At 38.8% G+C, this 19,166-nt stretch overlaps 1 protein-coding gene across 4 annotated transcripts in view; it reads left to right on the top strand.

Moving 5' to 3' along the window:
- The window catches only part of CDH13 (cadherin 13), a 435,704-nt gene that overhangs the window by 235,161 nt on the left and 181,377 nt on the right, over positions 1–19,166 (top strand). The gene's annotated exons all lie outside the window — the stretch shown is intronic.

The following is a 19,166-nucleotide window of genomic DNA, read 5'->3' as shown; positions in this document are numbered from 1 at the left end:
AGCAGAGGTTTTAGTCAGCAGTGTTTAAAAATGATATCCTTCACATTTTTAAATTCCATGCTGACAGTTTACTGAAGGAATGAGGGCAATTTACATTTCAAAGCTTAGTTTACAAAATTGGTTTGGCTCATTGGAAACTTGTGGCTGGGATTTACAAATTTGTCCCTTCTCCCTGCCTGTTCCTCCCTCTGCCCTATTCATTTTTAATCTTTTCACATATGCATGGCATTCCTATGCCAGTAGTAGAGAAAACGGCTCTTAAACTCCTCATTACATCGGTATCTTGACACAGTCTTATCCTGCAACCTGTGGAAGAGATTTCTCTGATTTTAGAGTCATTTCTCAGTGTCCATTACCAAGCAACCTACAGGACTGCAGCTGCAGACAAATCAAATTTATACCCACTTCATTTTCCAACAGCGTGATTGAGAATTCCATTTAATCTCAGTATATTAGGCACTGACTTTTACATCTTCCTGAAGCTTCCATTCTCATCAAAGATTTACATGGTGTGTTACCTGCTTTTCCCCTCACTTTTTTTTTTTTTTGTCAGCTAATGGCTATTCATAATGCACATTTTATATGAAAGATTGTTCCATTATTATCCTTTTCTGCTGGAGAGTTTGAAAAACAGGAAGGCAAAATGAACACTAAAAGCTTGAATTCCGACTTGCCCAGAGATAAAGCTCAGTGTTTAGACTCTTCTGTGGGCTGCTTTCATTCCAGCTTGCACAAGGAAGCATAAATTAAGCCCTCTCTACATAACGGCCTATTTTCAATTCAGGTTTCATCTTCATGAAGGACAAGCAGCTTTATGTGTGAGGTTTCCTGCAAAGCTGCTGCTCAGACAGGATGAAAATGTTTCACAGAACAGGCTCAGCCCATCTCAGAGGAAGCAAGGCCAGCAGGAGACACCACCCAGGCTGGGCAGGTTTTGGAGGGGCAGCTGGTGAGGAGTTGCATGAAACTCTGAGAGGCAGGGCTCACAGAGTGGCTGAGCAGGTGGGACAGTGGGTTGAAATCCACCTGAGGTGTTTCTTCTTTAGCTCTTAGTTTAGACTGGGAGGGAGATTTAGAAATAATAGAATTTTCCCATTGCCTCCCCTGAGGGTGTTTTGGTTCAGATGGTGCAATGGGCTTGGAGGTGATGATCTGATCTGATTCCAATGAAAGCAAACTGCCAGCCGTGCTCAGGAGCTCCCCTCTCCTCGAGCTCATCATCAGAGGGGAGCAAGGGCAGAGTGCAGGAGTCAGCTCCCCTCACTGCCCTGGCTCTGGGGATCTCCTGTTGGCCCATCCACCTCTCTGTGCTCCTGCTGCTTGAATCCACACCTCACACCACTGGGAGGAATTGTTTGTTCCCTTGTTAAGGATGCATACTAGCTGGCAAGCATGGATTCCTTTCATATTATTGAAGGGTTCCATAAAATGCATTAAAATTCCCTTAGGTCTGCAAAATTGCGTGGAGTTTTTCGACAATTATGCAAAAGCTGCTAAGGTGATGACCATCTGTGCAGTAATTCAGCCTTTTCAAAAGTATTAAACAGGGCATTCATCTCCTCTGAGGTTCAAAAACAGCCTATTTTCAAGAAAGAGATTTTTCTTCTGGTATTAAAAGGGTTATACTTTATCCAAAGCAGAAAGTAAACACTTAATGTATTGCTGTTTATGTTCTTTTTATGTGTGTGTGTGAATATTTGTGTTGCTCTCCCTAATAGGAAGTCAAGAAAGTTGTTTGGGCATATAGGTTTCCTGTCAAATATACAAGACAAGTGATCATCAGAAAATAAGGCAAAACAGAGTATAAAAATGAACAAGCAGTAAAACATGGGGTTTTGTTACTCAGAAACCTTGCAATGCATGAAAATTATTTCAGTGAATGTCCAAGTCCTCCTTTCTTTCCACTTCCTCATTTTTCATTTTCTTGCTAGATTGATCTACAGTAACTCAGATGAAGGTACTGGATGGAAGTTATGGACTGAGAGGTTATAAAAGAAAGCTTTCAGGATTTATTTTATTTGACAATATGATGAGCTTCTGCACTTGCTGTTGAAAACAGCGTGTAACAGTTGGGATTCTCCAGTTGTCAATAGCTCTTTCAGCAGTAGGATTGCTTCTGATTACAGTGTGGTTTGCCAATGAGGCATAAAACATATCCCAGATCACCTCTGGCCCTCGCTGCTTTGCTCCACACTGGGAGGAGCCTGCACTGGGACGCAGCAAAACGCTCCTTCTGTCTCTACAAAGTTCTTTGACACTTGCAAGTCTCCGGAATAATTTTAAATTCAGACCCTCCAATGAAATGCAAATGTTCAGCTGGCAGAAATCAATGCATGATGCCACTGAATTCTAGGAATCAAAAGCTAATTTTGTTACCAGTTTGGCAGTCTGGTATGATTTCCCTGCCTTCTAACAGCTGCATACAAGAGTCCATATCCCTTCTTGAGGCGTGTGCACTACCATCTCTGATCTTCATAAGAAATCATAGTTTTCCAAGCTTAGAAGGGTAAAAGGTAGGAAATTGAGTGAAGAAATAGGCATTGTTTTTTGCTGTTGGTTTTTACTGCATTGTTAAGATTAAAGATGGAGTTTTAGAGCTGAGTTTTTAGCACTGGTTTTACTCATGGGCTGTAGGAAGTGGTGAAGTGGTTCCATATCATGATCAATTGTTTAAGTAGCTTGAGTTTTATCAGCACTTAAAACTTGTACTCACATGATTGACACTAATGATTCTGAAAGAGACACTATATTCTGTGGAGTGAGTAATTTGTTTTTTTAAAGAATTGCTTGAATACCTGTTTATGCTGTAGACTAACAGTGGTGATGACATTATGATGATACAGCCAATAAATAGGATGGTTATGGGTTTTTTTTAAGTATCTGAAATACTTGCCAAAAAAATCTGTCATGCTGGCTGTGAGGAAATGGATATTCATGTGCCTGTGAAATTCTGTAAAGTCAAAGCTGTGGTTTTGGTCCAGCTGCCTCTAGCTTTTAATGATCAAAGCTGTTAGTACCTTAAATATTGCAGTGGGATAAGCTTCAGTGAACACGAGATCAGGGTATTATTGCTTCTATCTTCTATAATATTTGCTTCATTTCATGAAAAGTGACTTCTTAATGAACTATTGTCAGGACCTGAGTGCATTTGGGACTTGTGGGAGTTTAAGAAAGGGAGTTTGGCCAATATGGTTGGCAACATGTTGGTCTTGGATATGCTACTCCTCTTTGGAACCAGATTACTCCAAATAACACAGAGTGGTCTTTACTAGGGAAACTGTCCCATGTGGTAATTTGTTACATGAGGGAATAGTGTAGTCCTGACTTCCCATTCCTGATCCGCAGGAGCCTTCCATGGCACAAAGCACGAGCACTGTGGGGTGGATTCCCATGGTATTTGTTCCCCCACTTGGCTCCTGGGGGCTGAAGGCACTCACCCAGGGCAGGTGCCCAGCCTGTGCCATCCCCAAATTCCCTTTCCTTTTCCCTGTGAGCCTGGTGTGGACCCAAGGACTGCAAGCCCTCGATGTCCCTCTGTTCTGCATGGTTAATCCTGCAAGGCTGGAAGATCCCTGCTGCTGGCAAGGGTTTTCCATCCTCTAGGACTGGCAGGATTTTGTGCTGCTACAGAACATTTACAGCAGAAATCCACTGCCAGCACGAGGCAAAGACACCGGGGGCTGCCAGAGGTTGTGGGGCAATGCAGGAGTGTTGGCCTGAGCAGCTTTCCCAGCACAGCCCCCGGTCAGGGTCTGCTCTGTGTGCAGGCACCTTCCAGGAGGTCTCCTCACCCTGTGGGCAAAAAAAAAGGCAGAGCAGGGGTGGAGGACCAGCTCAGCTTTTACCCTGAATTCCACACACAAGATTGCTGTGGATTGCACAGGGTGTCTGTCCCAGCTCAGACCTGTGGGAACCCTGCAGGTTGATCAGGGGAGCCTCGTGCCCTCTGGAATTTTTAGGGGAGGAGCTGCATTTCCCCTGTGCTCCATGAAGTGCAGAAGGGGTTCTTTGCACAGTTCCCTTGCTGTTAGCGTCCCCATAATTTAATTAATGAAAGGAACGAAGAGGGAAAAGTTACATAAGGCCCTTACTTAGGATTAAGGATGTTGAGTGCTTCTTTCTTAGACATAAACTGCAGGCTCTGCTCAAGCTATGGTGCATCAGAAAACCAGATTTGATGAGATTACAGCAACTTCAAGCATCTGCTACTGGTTGAAGTTTTTCAATTTCTGAGTAGTAATCTTTTGTTTAATGTTCTTCGTGTATTAAATCTCCTTAATTCCAGAAACCTTTAATCTGTGTATGTAATAAGACATTGCTGTTGAAGTGCCAAATGCCTTGTTTGCACACTTTTAAGTTTCAGGAATCTGTTAAAAATACCAGAATGTCCTTTGTAGAAGATTATTTAGATCATAGGTTCTATTGACTGGTGAAATTGTGTTTGTCTTCACAATGAGAAAAAACAGGAGTTCTAAAGGAGAATAAAGAAAACCACTGAGAAGGAGTCTCCTTCCAGTCCAATCTCATTCGTTGAAAGAAAATATATATTAATTAAAAATTTAGACACTTCATTCCTGTTGCAAGGCTCCTTGCAAAAGACAAATTATTTTATACATCTAGTGTGTGTTGGAACTGACAGATGAGATTAATATGCTTCTTAAATTACCATTACCAAGGGTCAATTAATAAGTGAACTAACCTTGTGAAAGTCATTCTGAAAGACTAGTTACAGATCTGTAATAGTCCCTGTCAAATCACACAGAACTGAGAAAATGAGAAATGTGACAAATAAATACGATACCTACTAATTGCATTCTGCATAAGGTAAATGAGCTTTGGTGGTTGTTGGTGGAAGGAGCAAGAAATAAGTCTGAGAAATGTTGCCATTAATAATATACAAATTTGGAGTAAAATTTACTTGAGGGAACATGAATGCACAGAAACCTCCCTTGGTAATAGATAAGTGACATTTTTTGGCAGGCAAAGAATAGGGGATATGAAGGTTGAATGATCATTAGAGGAATATTTCTTAGGCTATTACATAGTTTATTACCTCGATAATTACAGAATTTACCTGTTTTTTCATTTTTTGATGTAATTTTCTGGATCTGTAGAGGTTAACTTACACAAATTTTATTATGACAAGAATTAGACAAACCATATTTGTTGTGTGATGGTAAAAAAAAAAAAAAGAAATTTGATTCCAAATTTCTCTCTATGGCAAAGACTTTAAAAAATACCCAGCTCCAAATCTGCAGCTGACCAAGCCTCATGTTAGTCTCTAATCTTATTTCCTGTGATCAGGTTATAAAACTGCAACAGGTATAAAAGCAAGATCACAGAAAACCAGTTTGCATTCATCCAGGAAACCCTGAAGATTTAAGACAGTTCCATCAATAAAATCAACCACTTTTGGGTTAAATTTGGGTGTTCACAGCTATTGGCAACTGCAAATATGATTTTGCACTGTAGGTTTCAACGTGAGCCTGTCTCTAGGTTACTGGGTTCTGTCTGTTAAATCATCCAGCTACATCTATTAATGAATAAATATTTTATACAAATATTAAATACCATGAAAAAACAGAAATTTGCTGTATGATATGAACCTTGAAAAAGCATCAAGTCAAACATTTATTTGTGCAGCAAACCCCAGGTTTGCTGTGATGGCAGAAGTGGCTGTTTGTGCATCTATAGGTATGAATTTAAGAAATTTGGATATTTATGGAATTAAAATAGCAGTCATGCTATTGGATAAGAGAAGCACACCAGCATGTGCTGTCATGAAGCTTTGAGCTGGAAATTCCATATTCCAGCTCTGGAAATGTTTATAAGGCAGGTCAGAGAGTGCCAGCAATGCCATGTGACTGAGGGGATCAGCCAGCACAGCCACTCAGTGCTGGGCTCAAAAGCTAAAGGCTGAAATGTGCTCAATTGCAGCCTTTGATGGGTAATTCTAAAAGATAAATGTGGTTCTGAAAAGGAACCTGTTCAGGGAAAAGGGTTTTAAAAAAAGCTGTTTCCATATATTTATTCAGTTCTGCTCTCTATGATCTTCTGCTGGGTAAAGCAGAACATGAAGCAGGAAAATAAACTTAATGTCACTTCTCTTGTCTGTTGTTTCATTAGTGATAGAACATTTTTATAACATTGAAAATCCTGTATAGATCAAGATTTTTTTTAGTGAACAACTCCATTTTAGTTAAACTCTTACATGATATAATTTACCTGCTGTCAAACCCAGTTAAGTGACAATAAACTACATAGTTTGGTGCTATCATATTCCAGAACATGTCAGGATTTGATGAGCTATGAATGTTATGTTTAGTATCATGCATTTTTAAAAGGTTTTTTTCCCAACATTTTACTGAACACTCACTGAATCCTTCTCTGAATATCTTTTATTTTTCTGCAGGAAAATGTTCCTGGTATACAATTTTAGTTCCTTGCTGAAGAGACAACCCATATTCATGCTTATTTTTGACCTCTTAGTGAGAGATGAAGGTCTGATCACTTCAAATACATTTCTTACAAGGGTATTTTTCCGTGGTTAAATCTTCCAATTTCTCTGAATTGTCCAGCATGAAGCTCATTTATCTCCTGATAAAAAACAATTCTTTCAAAGTGGTGCCTGTAGTAAAATGAGGGCAGCTGAGTAAGCCCAGAGCAGGCTCTGTCTGGGGGCTGCTCCATGGGATGGTGTGAGAGCTGCTTGCAGAGCACAGAGTGCCATCTATTGAACACTCCTGCCAGCCTGCAGCCCTGGCTGGGCAAGGAGGGGACACAACCACCTGAATAAAGCATTTATCCTCCAGAAAATCATCAGCCCACTCGAGGTCTTACTGTGTTTCCTTTTGTGCCCTTTTCCTTCTTTGGCCTAAAATGAAACAAGCACACAAGTTCTAAAATAGTTCTTCTTGGCCTTCTTTAGGTTTGAGAAAAGATTTTGAGATCTTTTTTTGCCTTCCTAAGCAGACCTAATAATTTTAAGTCAGTTTCTTTTTGCAGTTGGTTTTGCTTTCCTTAAAGAATCATGGAATCTTCCACATCCCTTCCAAACGTGGGTTTGGGAGCCTTTTGTGATTTCATGCCAGGGGATTTAGTTTGTGCAATAATAACAACCTTCAGTTTTACAAAACACCTCAATTAAAACCAGAATAGGCTCTTTTTGATAGGCTCCATGGGGCTGATGGATTGCTACTGATTTCAGCTCCAAAATCAAACCTTTGGAATTGACTGGACTGAATTTCTCTGTGTGTTCTGCATTGGCCCAGCAAGTTGCTTAAGAGTGACACATTTATAAACAGGTTACTCCAAATCAAAGAAATTATCTTGTGTTTGAAGCAGCAATATATTGATGAGAAGTCACCTTGCCAGGCCAAAGGAGAACCTGTTTTGGTGATGTAGCAGAACTGAGTGAGGAACTCTCATGCAATTTGCCATTAATTGTTGTTTCATTGAACAGTAAAATCCAATCTTAATGTTTGCTGTGTCTGTCAAATTAAAAACCAGAAGGTGACAGGAACAATGGAATAGAGACAAGACTACATCTAGTCACAGAGCAAAATTTGGTGAATACATCTTGTTTTCCTTCTTTTAGACACTGTCTAAATTGTCTAAATAAGATACTGTCTGTACTCAAAGGGACTGTTGCAATTACACTGGCAGAAATAATGTCACTTCAAACTTACTTATTAATACATTTCAAGCAAATCATGCTGTACTGCTAAAATAGCTCCCTGTGGCTATAAAAAAGTTCAGGTTTTAACACACACACACTATTATTTGTAAAAAAGATCTGTGCTGAGATGTAAAGTCCCTTAATTGCCATAGGGGAGTGCACTCCTCAAGGGGAGTGTGATGGAGTAAAATACCACAGGATGATTTTCCACCACCTTGTGACTTCAATGCCACTTTGGGAGTAAATAGATGAAAGTTGAATTGTCTGGTCTGTGCAAGAAGTCCCTGTGTTGCCTTGGAGCACCAGCTTCAAAAGTATCTTCAAGGACTTCCTCTTCTAGGACATTTCAAACTTTTAAAAATTGCTGCACCCCTGTAGATTTTAACAGCTCAAAACACTGCAAGATTTCTCCTCCTTTGCATAATTGTTCCTACTGTCTCTTTAATTCTCCAGTCTTACCACAGCAATCCTCTGTGTTTGAAATTAGTTGCCTTTAATTAATTCCCTTTACTTTGTACTAGGACATAATTTTATTTCTATTTTGCCTTTAATTGACCCCTGGTACTCTGTTGGTGATTATCTTTGTGGGTCCCAAAGATCCCTTTCTTGGTTTTTGAGTTACAATTTTGCAACAGGAGAAAGAAATGTTCCTGCAATGCTCTCTGGGATGAGTTCTGAAATTTAAAATTTACTCCTTTTATCATCATTTGGTTTGTGGGTGCATGAAAAAGGGTCTTGCTGATTGCTGCAATTCAAAAAGGTTTTTTTCACTTCCAATTTTCACTTCCAGTGCTTAGAGCATTTAATTAATTTTTGATTGACTATATCCAGGATTTACATTTTTCTGGAATAACTGACTTTCCAGTTCTCCCTTTGCCAAATACAATATTCCACATAGGATATTTTTTTTTTAGTTGATACAACTGATGCAGCTTGATGCAATCAGTGAAAAAATAGACATCTACAACATAATAATTGTAAAAAAAAAAGAGCTTTGATTGCATTTTTGGACTGAAAATCATGTCTGTTAGTATTTGTGGATAGTAAAAAGGGCTTGAAAAGGATAAAAAAAGACAAAAGATGACATTGTGGGTCTTGGAATTCTGAAAATTGTTCAGATAAGGTTGTCATAATTTGGAGTTTTAGAAAAGCATGAAGGACAGAAAAAGAGAAATCTTTATCTCCAGAAACAAAAAGGGTGTGGAAATGTGGCACAGATAAAGTCCTGAAAGTTTATGACAAATCAGTAAAGCAGAAATCTGTGGATTTAGTTTGAGATCTGATTTGATGGAAGTGCAGGAATTGTTGTGTGTTGTAAAACATCATGTAAGATCTCAGAATTAAGGGAAAGTGGTGGTGGAGCATAAAATTTACTGAGGAAGTGCTTTCCTAACATGTTAAATGAAGTAAATTATGGTTGACAGAGATATTTAAAATAAATAAATAAATCCAGTGAGGCATGCTAGAACTACAAATTACAGTTTAAGATTAATAGTTTTAACAGGTAATTTTGTCATGAGAGCTGAAGACCAGTGAAGCATTTCAGAAAGTTCCTGGGTGAAATGTAAGCAAGGAAAATAAAAGAACATGAAATAAATTCTGTCTCTCGATGTGTCACCACACAGCAGATGCTTGCTGATCCTTCAGGAATTACATTAGGCTACTCAGAAAACTCTTTTACTGTGTTAATTCACCTAATTTGAGACTCATTGACTAAATCTTCCTTTATTCACAATTAATGTAGAGAAATGGTCCAACATGTTAATGGTGACAAAGACTCAGTTAAGAGAGAGAGAAGAGGTAATTTGAAATGACATTTTATTTTGGATCAGGCTACCCTGGGAATATCTTTCCACTACATCCATGCCTGCAAACTACTTTTCTGCTATAATAATGTGGCAACTGTTCAGATAATTTCTTTTTTTCTGTGAATGAAATATAGATTTAATAGGACAAAACCCACTACACTGCTGGACTGAAACAGAGAAACTGCTCATTGTGTGTGATCTGGGGTGTGTTGATCTGTCCAGCTGCTCTTATCAGGAAGATCAGCTGTCTGAATTATAAAAATATCAACCACAAACACCCTTTTGGAAAAAAACGCAAACTACTGGGCATAATGTGAAATTCAATAAAGCTGACTGTAGACAAAATCAGCAAAATCTCCTTGAGTTTGGGATGACAGGGCAGGATAAAGAGAGTTTTGTTACCTCCAGTGCTTGCACATCATCAGCACTGAGGGCGTGGAGTGCAGCAGGGCAGGGAAAGGCAGGCTCTAACTCTGAATACTTCTGGGCTATATTTGATATATTTACCCCCAGAATGTCAACATTCTTAATAAAACAGCTTCCAAGCTCTGATGCTATTGAGGGAGATCGATAAACTCACTTTTGCTGACGAGTGTAACCAAACACAGCAGCGAGGGAGCTGTGATGAAGCTTCCCACACCTTTTATCATCAGCATCGAAATGTGTCAGCTTTGGCTCACAAACAGGCAGCAAAGTGCCAAATGTTTACTAGACAGGGATGTGAGGAGGAAGGAGAGGGCTGGTCCATGGCAGGAACGTGGTCAAACAGGAAGATTCCAGCTGGTAAAGTGGGTGCTCTGAGTAAAGGAGGGGCTGCCAGGGCTTGGGAAAGGAGTTTTAGAAGGAGATTTAGCTGCAGAATAAAAATAAATGATAAATAATAAATAAATAAAATTAAATACATAAATGAGAAAGGGACTGTGTAGATACACAAACAGAAATCTTAACAGTTCATCACTCTGTGCTGGAGAAGGGGCATGGCAGATACCTTGTGCCACAATCCAATCCTGCACAGCATCCTTCTGTGATGGGAGCTTTGCAGCTCTGAAATATTAATGGGTTTTGTAAGACATGGCCCTTAGGATTTGCAGCATGGTCATCTCAACCCTGTGAGCAGAGACAAATAAATCTCATCTGGTTCTCTTTTCCTGCCTTCTGGAGACCAACCTTCCAAAAAGTAGAGTTTAGGAATGCTATGGAATTGCATCTTACAAGGCTGTGACAAATGCAGTGTATAAAATATGGTGATATCATGTCAAGTTTTGAATAGCAGAGCAATTTTATTTACAGAAAAAGCAAATTTTTCAGGAAGTCCACCAGGGAAACACTTGTCTCTGAAGTGTTTTCTCCATTGACACGGATCCCAAGCACTCTTGTTTTGCTCTTGGGTGTCTTTGAGGGAGTCCTGGCTGCAGCTGTCCCCTGGAGCACTGGCAGCGTGCAGAGGAGGAGCTGTCACCCCAGGAATGCTGACAGGGCTGGAAACTCAGGCTGCAAGGCAGCAGTGACCTGCAGGCCCTCCAGTGCAGCCTGTAAAATCTTCTGTACAAGTGCTTTTGTAACTGCTTGTTTTGTTACTTAGACACAGGGACACCTGACCTGTTAGCTCTGTTCCAGCCTGGGATCAGCCTGAGTGATGCTTGACTTCAAAGACCTTTTCCTACTCGTTTGCAGGAGCAGATATTTTAAGCAATAATAACAAAGCGAAATCTATGTATGTGTGATATATCCCTGGCATTTTCACTGACCTTTATTTCTTATGCCTAAAGAAGAAATTTCCTTGTCACTGATGCATTTAGGATCTTGCATTTTAGTTCTTGGTCTGATCAGCTACAGGCTCTCTCTGACCCTGTTGCTTCTTGCATCCTTCCACGAGTTGAAATCTGTTAAATTCTTGCCACTTCCTCCACTTTTGGAGTTATTTTTGAGCAACCAGAATGGTTAGCAGTGTCAAATAATGCCAGGAGCTATTTAAAAGTGCAAAGTTATTTTTTTCAGTTTTTCTTTTGTAAGTGCCTTTATTACTTTTGTGGTGAAGCATAGAGTCTAAAAATGATGGCCCAGCTTATGTCTTAATCCTTTATTTCATCCCTACTTTGTCTCTTTTTGATTTCTTGAATATTTTTGTGGTGATTAGAATTGATTGCTTTGGTGAATCCTGATACCTCCTCTGTCTCCCTCACCCCCACTCCCTTTTTGAGGGGATCAACATGTGCTCTCTTGTGATATGGGAAGATTTTAATTAGTATTTTTCATGATCATCCTTAATGCTTTTGGCCTGTGTGAAGTACACGTGGCTGCTTGAAGAGCTGTGCTGCTCCACAGATTTGAGGGATGTTCTTCTCGTGTGTTCACCGAGGTTATTTTTGGAGTGGGCATTCTCATTTCAGCTCCTAGATAATACTTAACAGGATGGGTGCTTCAGAAGTTATTTTAATTTGATTTTTGTAGCCACATGAGAGATTCTTTGAGATTTTCTGTTGTAAGGATGCATAAAATTATTTTCACTCGTGCTTTTGTGCCTTTACAGATGTAGAATAGTGTGTAATAGGGGGGAATTATATACTGAGAGGACAACTGGGTTTTCAAAGATCTTTCAAAGGTGTTTTGATTTTAATAGGATATAATATCCAGTCTCATAAGGCACTTTGAGAAATCATACTGTGCACATATTGGTAGCTTAATAATCTTTGTAAATCTAATTTTACATTACTTGCTCAGCAAGAGATGGAATATCTCTATCAGTCTTGTGAGCAGAGATCAAAAACTCAGATTCGAGCTTGATTTAAATTTTGTCTGGTCTGTGGCTTTGGTGAAGTCATTTCATCTCTGTCTCCCACCCTTTGCCTATCTTATTTATGTGACTGATTCTCTTTTGAAACGCTCTGGGGCTGTTGGTCCCATCAGTTCCACGATAATTAATCAGAATGGTTCAGTTTGAGCACTGAACCTCATGCCCATTCTAAAACGGGGTTTTTGTGGGGTTTGGAAGGTCTGTAAATGCACCCCTTTGTTCTGCGAGGGTGGCAGGACCCTGCAGCAGCTCCTGCCATCCCATCTGCTGCCCACAGAAGAGAGAATTTTGGGATAATGTCAGAATCTTCTCTGCTCCCAGCTCCTTGGATCCCTGCGACTTTTTGCATGACATCAAACCCAGTTTTCTCTCATGCAACCTGGCTGTGTCCTAGAAAGTGACATTTCTCAGAGGGACTGGAGTTCACAGGGATACATCGGGGGCAAAAGATGGACTGAAGCTTTGGGTAGCTGCTGCTCACTAGAGCCTGATATTATATAAACCTTAAATGTTCTGTGAATATCAAAAAGAATCTTTGCAAAGAATTGTTTATTACAAATATTTAAACGTTAAAAATAAAAAACCTTAAATTAATAGTCACAAGAACTCACAAGTAGATCTTGTCTGCTCCAAACTGGCTTAAAAACTCCCTGAAAATACCAATGACTGCTTGCTAACCCTTTTGTTCTTACAACTTAAAACCAACCTCAGCAATAGGTGGTAAAAACTATGAGATTAAAATCCATTTTGTGGATTTATTTTTTCAGTTGACATACAAAAATCTGCTATAAAATCCCAAACTGTTTATTTTATATTTTAATGAGACAAAATATAAAATATATTCAGAATAATTTTTGGAATTGGGTTTAGTGTGAAGAAAAGGCAGAGTTCATTTTGATATAAGATTTTTATGAGTATGTAATTAATGCATTTTTTCTGCAGCTTATGCCATCATTCTCTATAATTTTGGGGTTTTTATATTCCTCCTCTGTGATTTTTTTCATGGAAAAGGGACCATTTTATACTTAGAACAGAGAGAAATTTCCAGGCATTAAGCTGTACAGAAAACAACACTTTTTTAAACAATATTGTGATTCAGAGACACAGCTGGGGAAGAAAATGCATTTCCTGTGACACTAATGGTGGCACAGTGTATACATTCAATTAGATAATGAATTCATAATTGCTTGGTTTCCAGCTATGGAGCAATTTAATACATTAAAACAAAAAAAAAATATTAAATGTATGGCATTGTACCTTCATTTTTCAGCAAAGAGCACATTCCAGTGATGGCATTTTATGGGAATATTGTGACTTTCCTGGATTGCCAGTGCTAGGTTTTCCAGTGGAAAAAGAGTTTCTGATCTTATCTCAAGGCAGCAGGAGCTGCAGGTACAAGGGGCTTTTGGAACTGGCCTGTACTGATTGAAAAATGGCCAAGAAAATGTTCTTGTGCTTTGCCCTACAAAGGAAGGGTGAACAATAGAGAGATTTACTGCACAAAAACTCATGTGGAAAATGTGCAGGAAGCTGTTATTGAATTAAATTTAATTAAGGCTGTAAGAATTTTTTTACTTGGTTTGGTTTTGTTTAAAGAAAAAAACAATTGAATTAACTTGGGAGTGTTGATCTGACAGTCACATACAGATAAACCCCCTTGGTGACAGGTTCAGATGCAACTTGAGATTTGGAAAGGCAAAAGGCTCTTTTCAGTCAAAAGTGTATAAACTTGGCAGAACTTGCTATGTTATGCTTCACAAATTAAAATATGATGCAGACCCTGACCTTTCAGTCCACTGATGTGAATAATTATTAAAGTCTTAAGCCCACTGCCTTAAAAGCCAGAGATAAAAGCACATATTTGACCATTTATAATATTAAATTCCTCTTTCTTTCCCTAAAATTTCTATTAGTGCATCTACAAACCTTTGCATCTGAAGTGATCCAAGAAGATGAAGTGACTCTCACTGAAGATTTCATTCCTTGTTACTTTGGAGTGAAGTCTTGGGCTTTTTAAAATTTTTGTTGAATTAATGCACACAGTTAAGAGATGTGCTAAAAACCAGAGGAAGTGTGTAATAATTAATTTTTGAGATGGATGCAGTAGGAAGATAAACCTTGTGGAAGATACTCCTGGAGTACTTGCATGGGTAATCAATCCCTTTCCACCTTGGCTCTAACTCTGAGTGCCAGGTGAAATTCTCTAATTGCAGCTAATGGTGCTGGGTTTTGCCATCATCTGTACAGTTGTGCTGTGGTGGTTGAAAGAATTTTTTCCTCTGAAAAAGTGATTATTTTTGGTTTGCATCCTCTCCCTCTATCTCTTATGGAGCAATATAACAATTAGCTCATATTTTATTCATATTCTTAAATCAGGAAAGTTTCTTGTAATTAGTTTCTTTTTGTCTGAATTATCTTGTCTGGGTTATGTTAGGTAATTGTATAAAATTTTTACTACAACCTTGCACTATAAAGAGAATTTCTATACTACATTTTATGACCTAGAGGTGGCCAAATTTTCTTTTCTTACCAGGAAATTGTCTGAATGAAAGATCCATAAGTCCATTGCCTTTCCTTACTGTCAATCCACACTTAAAAACTGATGATAAATGAACCTAACAAGTATTGTCAATAATTAATCTGATCAATAAATAAATCCAGCTGATGAAAGGCAGGTGGTGGTGTTGCAGTATTTTGAATAGTGCAGTGCTCCTGTGAAACTGGGGATGAGGAACAAGTAGAAAAACCATCTGTTGAAACAAATGGAAAACTTACATGAGAAACATTCCTGTGGGCAACAAATTGGAAATTAAAATTAGATGGCAGGTAATGACTAAATAACCTGTCTTAGGCTTTGAAGATAATTAAGCACTAAAAGATATTCCAGATTTACTTATGAAAATCTCCAAATTTATGATGTAATTTTATGTGGGCCATTGGCTGGCTGCCTGCAAAGTGAAAATAGACATTTATATGCAGAGAAGGAATGTGGCTCTCCAGAATCATTTCACCAAAAAGCAATAAATGAATGAAAACAACCCTTCTGTGAAGAGAAACCTTTGAAATTACTTGAAGTAATGGTAAGAACGAGACTGGTTATCTTTTCATGTAAATGTTATTGCTGACTGCAGAGTAGAAAGGATTCAAGACTGTTTAAAATAAAGCAGAAAGCCTAAAATGAGCAACTTTGAATAAGCTTAACTTCTGATGAGATCATTATATTTGGGGTGATGAAAGATCCTTGCTTTGCATATGCTGAGGGAAATTGGATGGGAAGCCTAGAAATAATCCATTTTCAGAAGGGAGAAGATTCAGTAGGAGTTTGCCAGATAGGATAAAATCTATTCCTGCCTGCAGTTTGGGGGTTTCTATTGCTTTTCCCTGTTCCGTTGCTGTGCCTAATTTGATCAGTGCTCCTGAGCTGTGTTGGGGCACCAGCCAAAGTCTGCTTTGCATCTGATCATGGAGTTTTGTGCTGTGAGGTGTAAAATTTATCCTAAAGCCTTGATTATCCTTTGTGGTTTGCATGTACACTTGTCAAAAATGAAACTGGGATTTAGAAGAGTTCCTGAAAATCACAGATTGGGTTATGATGAGCATGACTTCATCACTATCATTGAGTCATGGTTTGGGTTGGAAAGGACCGTTTAGTTTCCACCCCCATGAACATAATTCCATAACTTTTAAGTGGGAAAGCATCAGTTTTTCACAAAATAAACAGCTACAGAACTCTGCAGGTTGGGGTTTTTTTTCAATTTGTTCAAATCTGTCTTTATGCTTAGAGCTTGTCCTTGGAGCTGCATTGTTAGAGTCAGGCAGGAACCTAAACCTTTTCTAAATGTGTCATTACAATTTCTTGTTATCGAAAAAATTAATTCAGTATCTTTCCTACATCAATCAAGCTTTACACTAAAACCAGATATGGCTTTCTTGCCTTCTGCATTGAAAGACTGAAATCTCACAGTTCTGTTAGGTGGGGCAATCTCATTTTCCACCTGGTTTTATTTACAGCCTGCTCAAAGTGCCAAAATTGTCTTTTACTTCAATGCTTTTCTCACTTGCATGTGTTGGGTTTTTGGAAATAACAATACACTTCTGCTGTTATTTTGTGAGCAGATTTTATGGATTTTTTGGTTTTGTTTTAATTTGGGGTGTTTTTGTTAGTTTTTTTTCATAGAGAAGCTACATAAAATATCAGACAGCTTCTTTTGATGGCCATAACTTCAGTGCTGCTGGTGAGTTAACTCAATGCTTAGGACAGGCTTGAAAATTATTGTACAAAGATTAATAAAATAAAGTCCTCAACAATCTTAATAAAATGAAGAAGATATCATGTAGCTGTTCCTACAGACCTGTCATGCCAAATTTTTTGGACAGTTGCTCTCAGATGCAGTTGACTTGGCAAAGATAAAATAAATCTATTTCAGTCATTAATAAGAATCTCCTATTCTTTTCCTTAATCTGTGCAAGTCTGAGAAAAAAAACCCCAAAAACTACTGTTAGATCAGCCTTTGTTTTAAATGACTTACACTTCTGATAAAGCAGCTGAAGCAGTTTTTTAAATTTAGCAAAGTCTTTGTTCTTTCCAATGAAGAGCACAGTCACTTGATACTGAGAGATAGATTAGGAGCAAATTATCTTGAATTTGAAAATTAATTTCCTGGAATTTCACAGGGAAATATTGCTATTCTTTCACTTCCCAAAGCAATTAACATGGTTTTGATGAGTCAGTTTTACTTTGATAAAGCGTCCAGCTCTGGAGTCTTAGCACAGGGATGATGTGGATATGTGAGTCCAGAGGAGACCACAAAAAAGAGCAGAGGGCTGGAACACTTCTCCTGTAAGGACAAGCTCAGAGAGTTGGGGTGCTCAGCCCCAAATCTGATCACGGGGTTTTGTGCTGTGAGGTGTAAAATTTCACCTAAAGCCTTGATTATCCTTTGTGGTTTGCATGCAAAGAGAAGAAAAGGCCCCAGGATGACCTTAGAGCCCCTTTGAGGGGATTACAGGAAGGTTGGGGATAAACAAACAGGGCTTGTTTGATAGGACAAAGAGAAATGGTTTTGAACAAAAAGAGAAGAGATTTGAACTAGATACAGGGAGAGGGAAATTACAACAAGGGTGGTGAAACACTATCATGGGTTGCCCAGAGATGTGGTGGATGTTCCATCCCTGGAAAACCTTCAAGGCCAGGTTGGATGGGACTTGGAGCAACCTGCTCCGGCGAAAGGTTTCCCTGCCCATGGCAGGGGGTGGAAATAGATGAACTTTAAAGGTCCCTTCAAAGCCAAATTATTTTATGATTCATTTTGTCAGCAGTTTCCAGCTGTAGCTAAAACTACTGTATCTGACTTTAACGTAGTTCAGGAATGGAATTACTTTTCCTTTCCCAGTCCCCACCACATCCCATGGCAAAGATTCCTGCTTTGGCTTTGGAGTTCAGAGTTGAACAAACCCAGAAGTTGAAGGGGAGGTGCTCCCAGAAATCTTCAGCTGTGCCAAAGCTACTGGAATCATTCCAGCCAGAATATTTGTCTGCCTTTAAGCTGTTAAGCCATATAATAAAAATAAGGCTTGGGAGAGGCTTGCAAGAACAATTCCTAGCCAAGTGAGGCTAAGCAGCGAGTAGATGCTAAAATGGACTCTGACACTATTTACAAACAGTGCCTATAAGTAGGTGTCTCACTCATAACAAATACTCCTACTCACACCTAACACATTGAATTAAAAAAGTGGAAGGTAACAAAAAACAGAGAAAGGTGATAATAAGCCATCCATTTTAATAAGGAATTAGGATTCTGACCTATTTCTTTCCCAGCAGGATTTATCACTAAGTTATAAATAACTTACAGGTATAAGACAGGGCAATGAAGAATAAATTAACAGTACAAACAAAATGCTCAGAGACTTCCAGCCCCTGCTGGAACCATTTTCTCAGGGAAAGACTGGGAGAGAATGATATTAACATCTGAGCTCAGGTTCATTTTCTGGCTGGCTTAACTCCATTAGAGTCTGGGCATGGGGAGGGCAGGTGAGAATGATAGTGGTGTCTCAGACATGTTTATTGCTGTATTTTATTGATTTCTTGTGAGGGGAGAGAACTGCAGGTATTGCACACAGTTGCAATCTAAATTGATTTCTCTGTTATTTAAGAAGTTTTGGCGTGGTTTGCCCTGGTGACTCATTGGAGCCTTGCACTGCACATGGTTTGGAGGGTTGATGTACAATAGGATCTTTCTTTCCAGTTTTTGGAAGTAAAGAAAGTCCAGACAAATCTTCAACTTGTGAATCAAGTGAATACCCACTTGACTGAGACTGAAGATGTTCTATCATTCTTCCACACCTCATTAGAAGACCCGGAGGAATCTGAAAATAACCTAACAAATATTTCATGCTATTACCATTGAAAAAAATGTCTGAATAGCTACAGCATTCCTGCTTTTTTTTTTTTGATAGTTTGTTTTTCATGGTTTTGTTTTCTGTTTGTTTTCAAAAAGGCTTTTGGGTGAGCATTAATATCAATTCTACCATGATAATTCTCTATGTGTCCACTGGAGGTGTGCTTGATAAAAGCAAAGAAACAAATTCTAGCCAAATCTTCGCATGAGTAGGAACAAATTTACAAGGGGTTAGATTTTTTGGTTTTTTTAAGCTCTGGTCTATCAATTCTTTAGGCAACATGGCATCTTCAAGCTGCCAGGGGGTATCTGAGTTTGAATGTACATCTGTCTGTTTTACTTCAAGGAGAAATCTGCTCTGAGCCTGGTCCAAAAGAAAGGGCTGCAAGTGGTGTCTTTGCCAGGGTTTGGCCACACCAAAGCTCATCAGAACTTTTTTTTCTTACTCTCTTCTCACTGTGACAGTGAACTCATGACTTCATTCGTTT

The sequence above is a fragment of the Passer domesticus genome, chromosome 12, assembly GCF_036417665.1.
Source record: "Passer domesticus isolate bPasDom1 chromosome 12, bPasDom1.hap1, whole genome shotgun sequence".
Taxonomy (NCBI): domain Eukaryota; kingdom Metazoa; phylum Chordata; class Aves; order Passeriformes; family Passeridae; genus Passer; species Passer domesticus.
The sequence above is the reverse complement of the archived record's forward strand: the minus strand, read 5'-3'. Positions and strand labels throughout refer to the sequence as shown.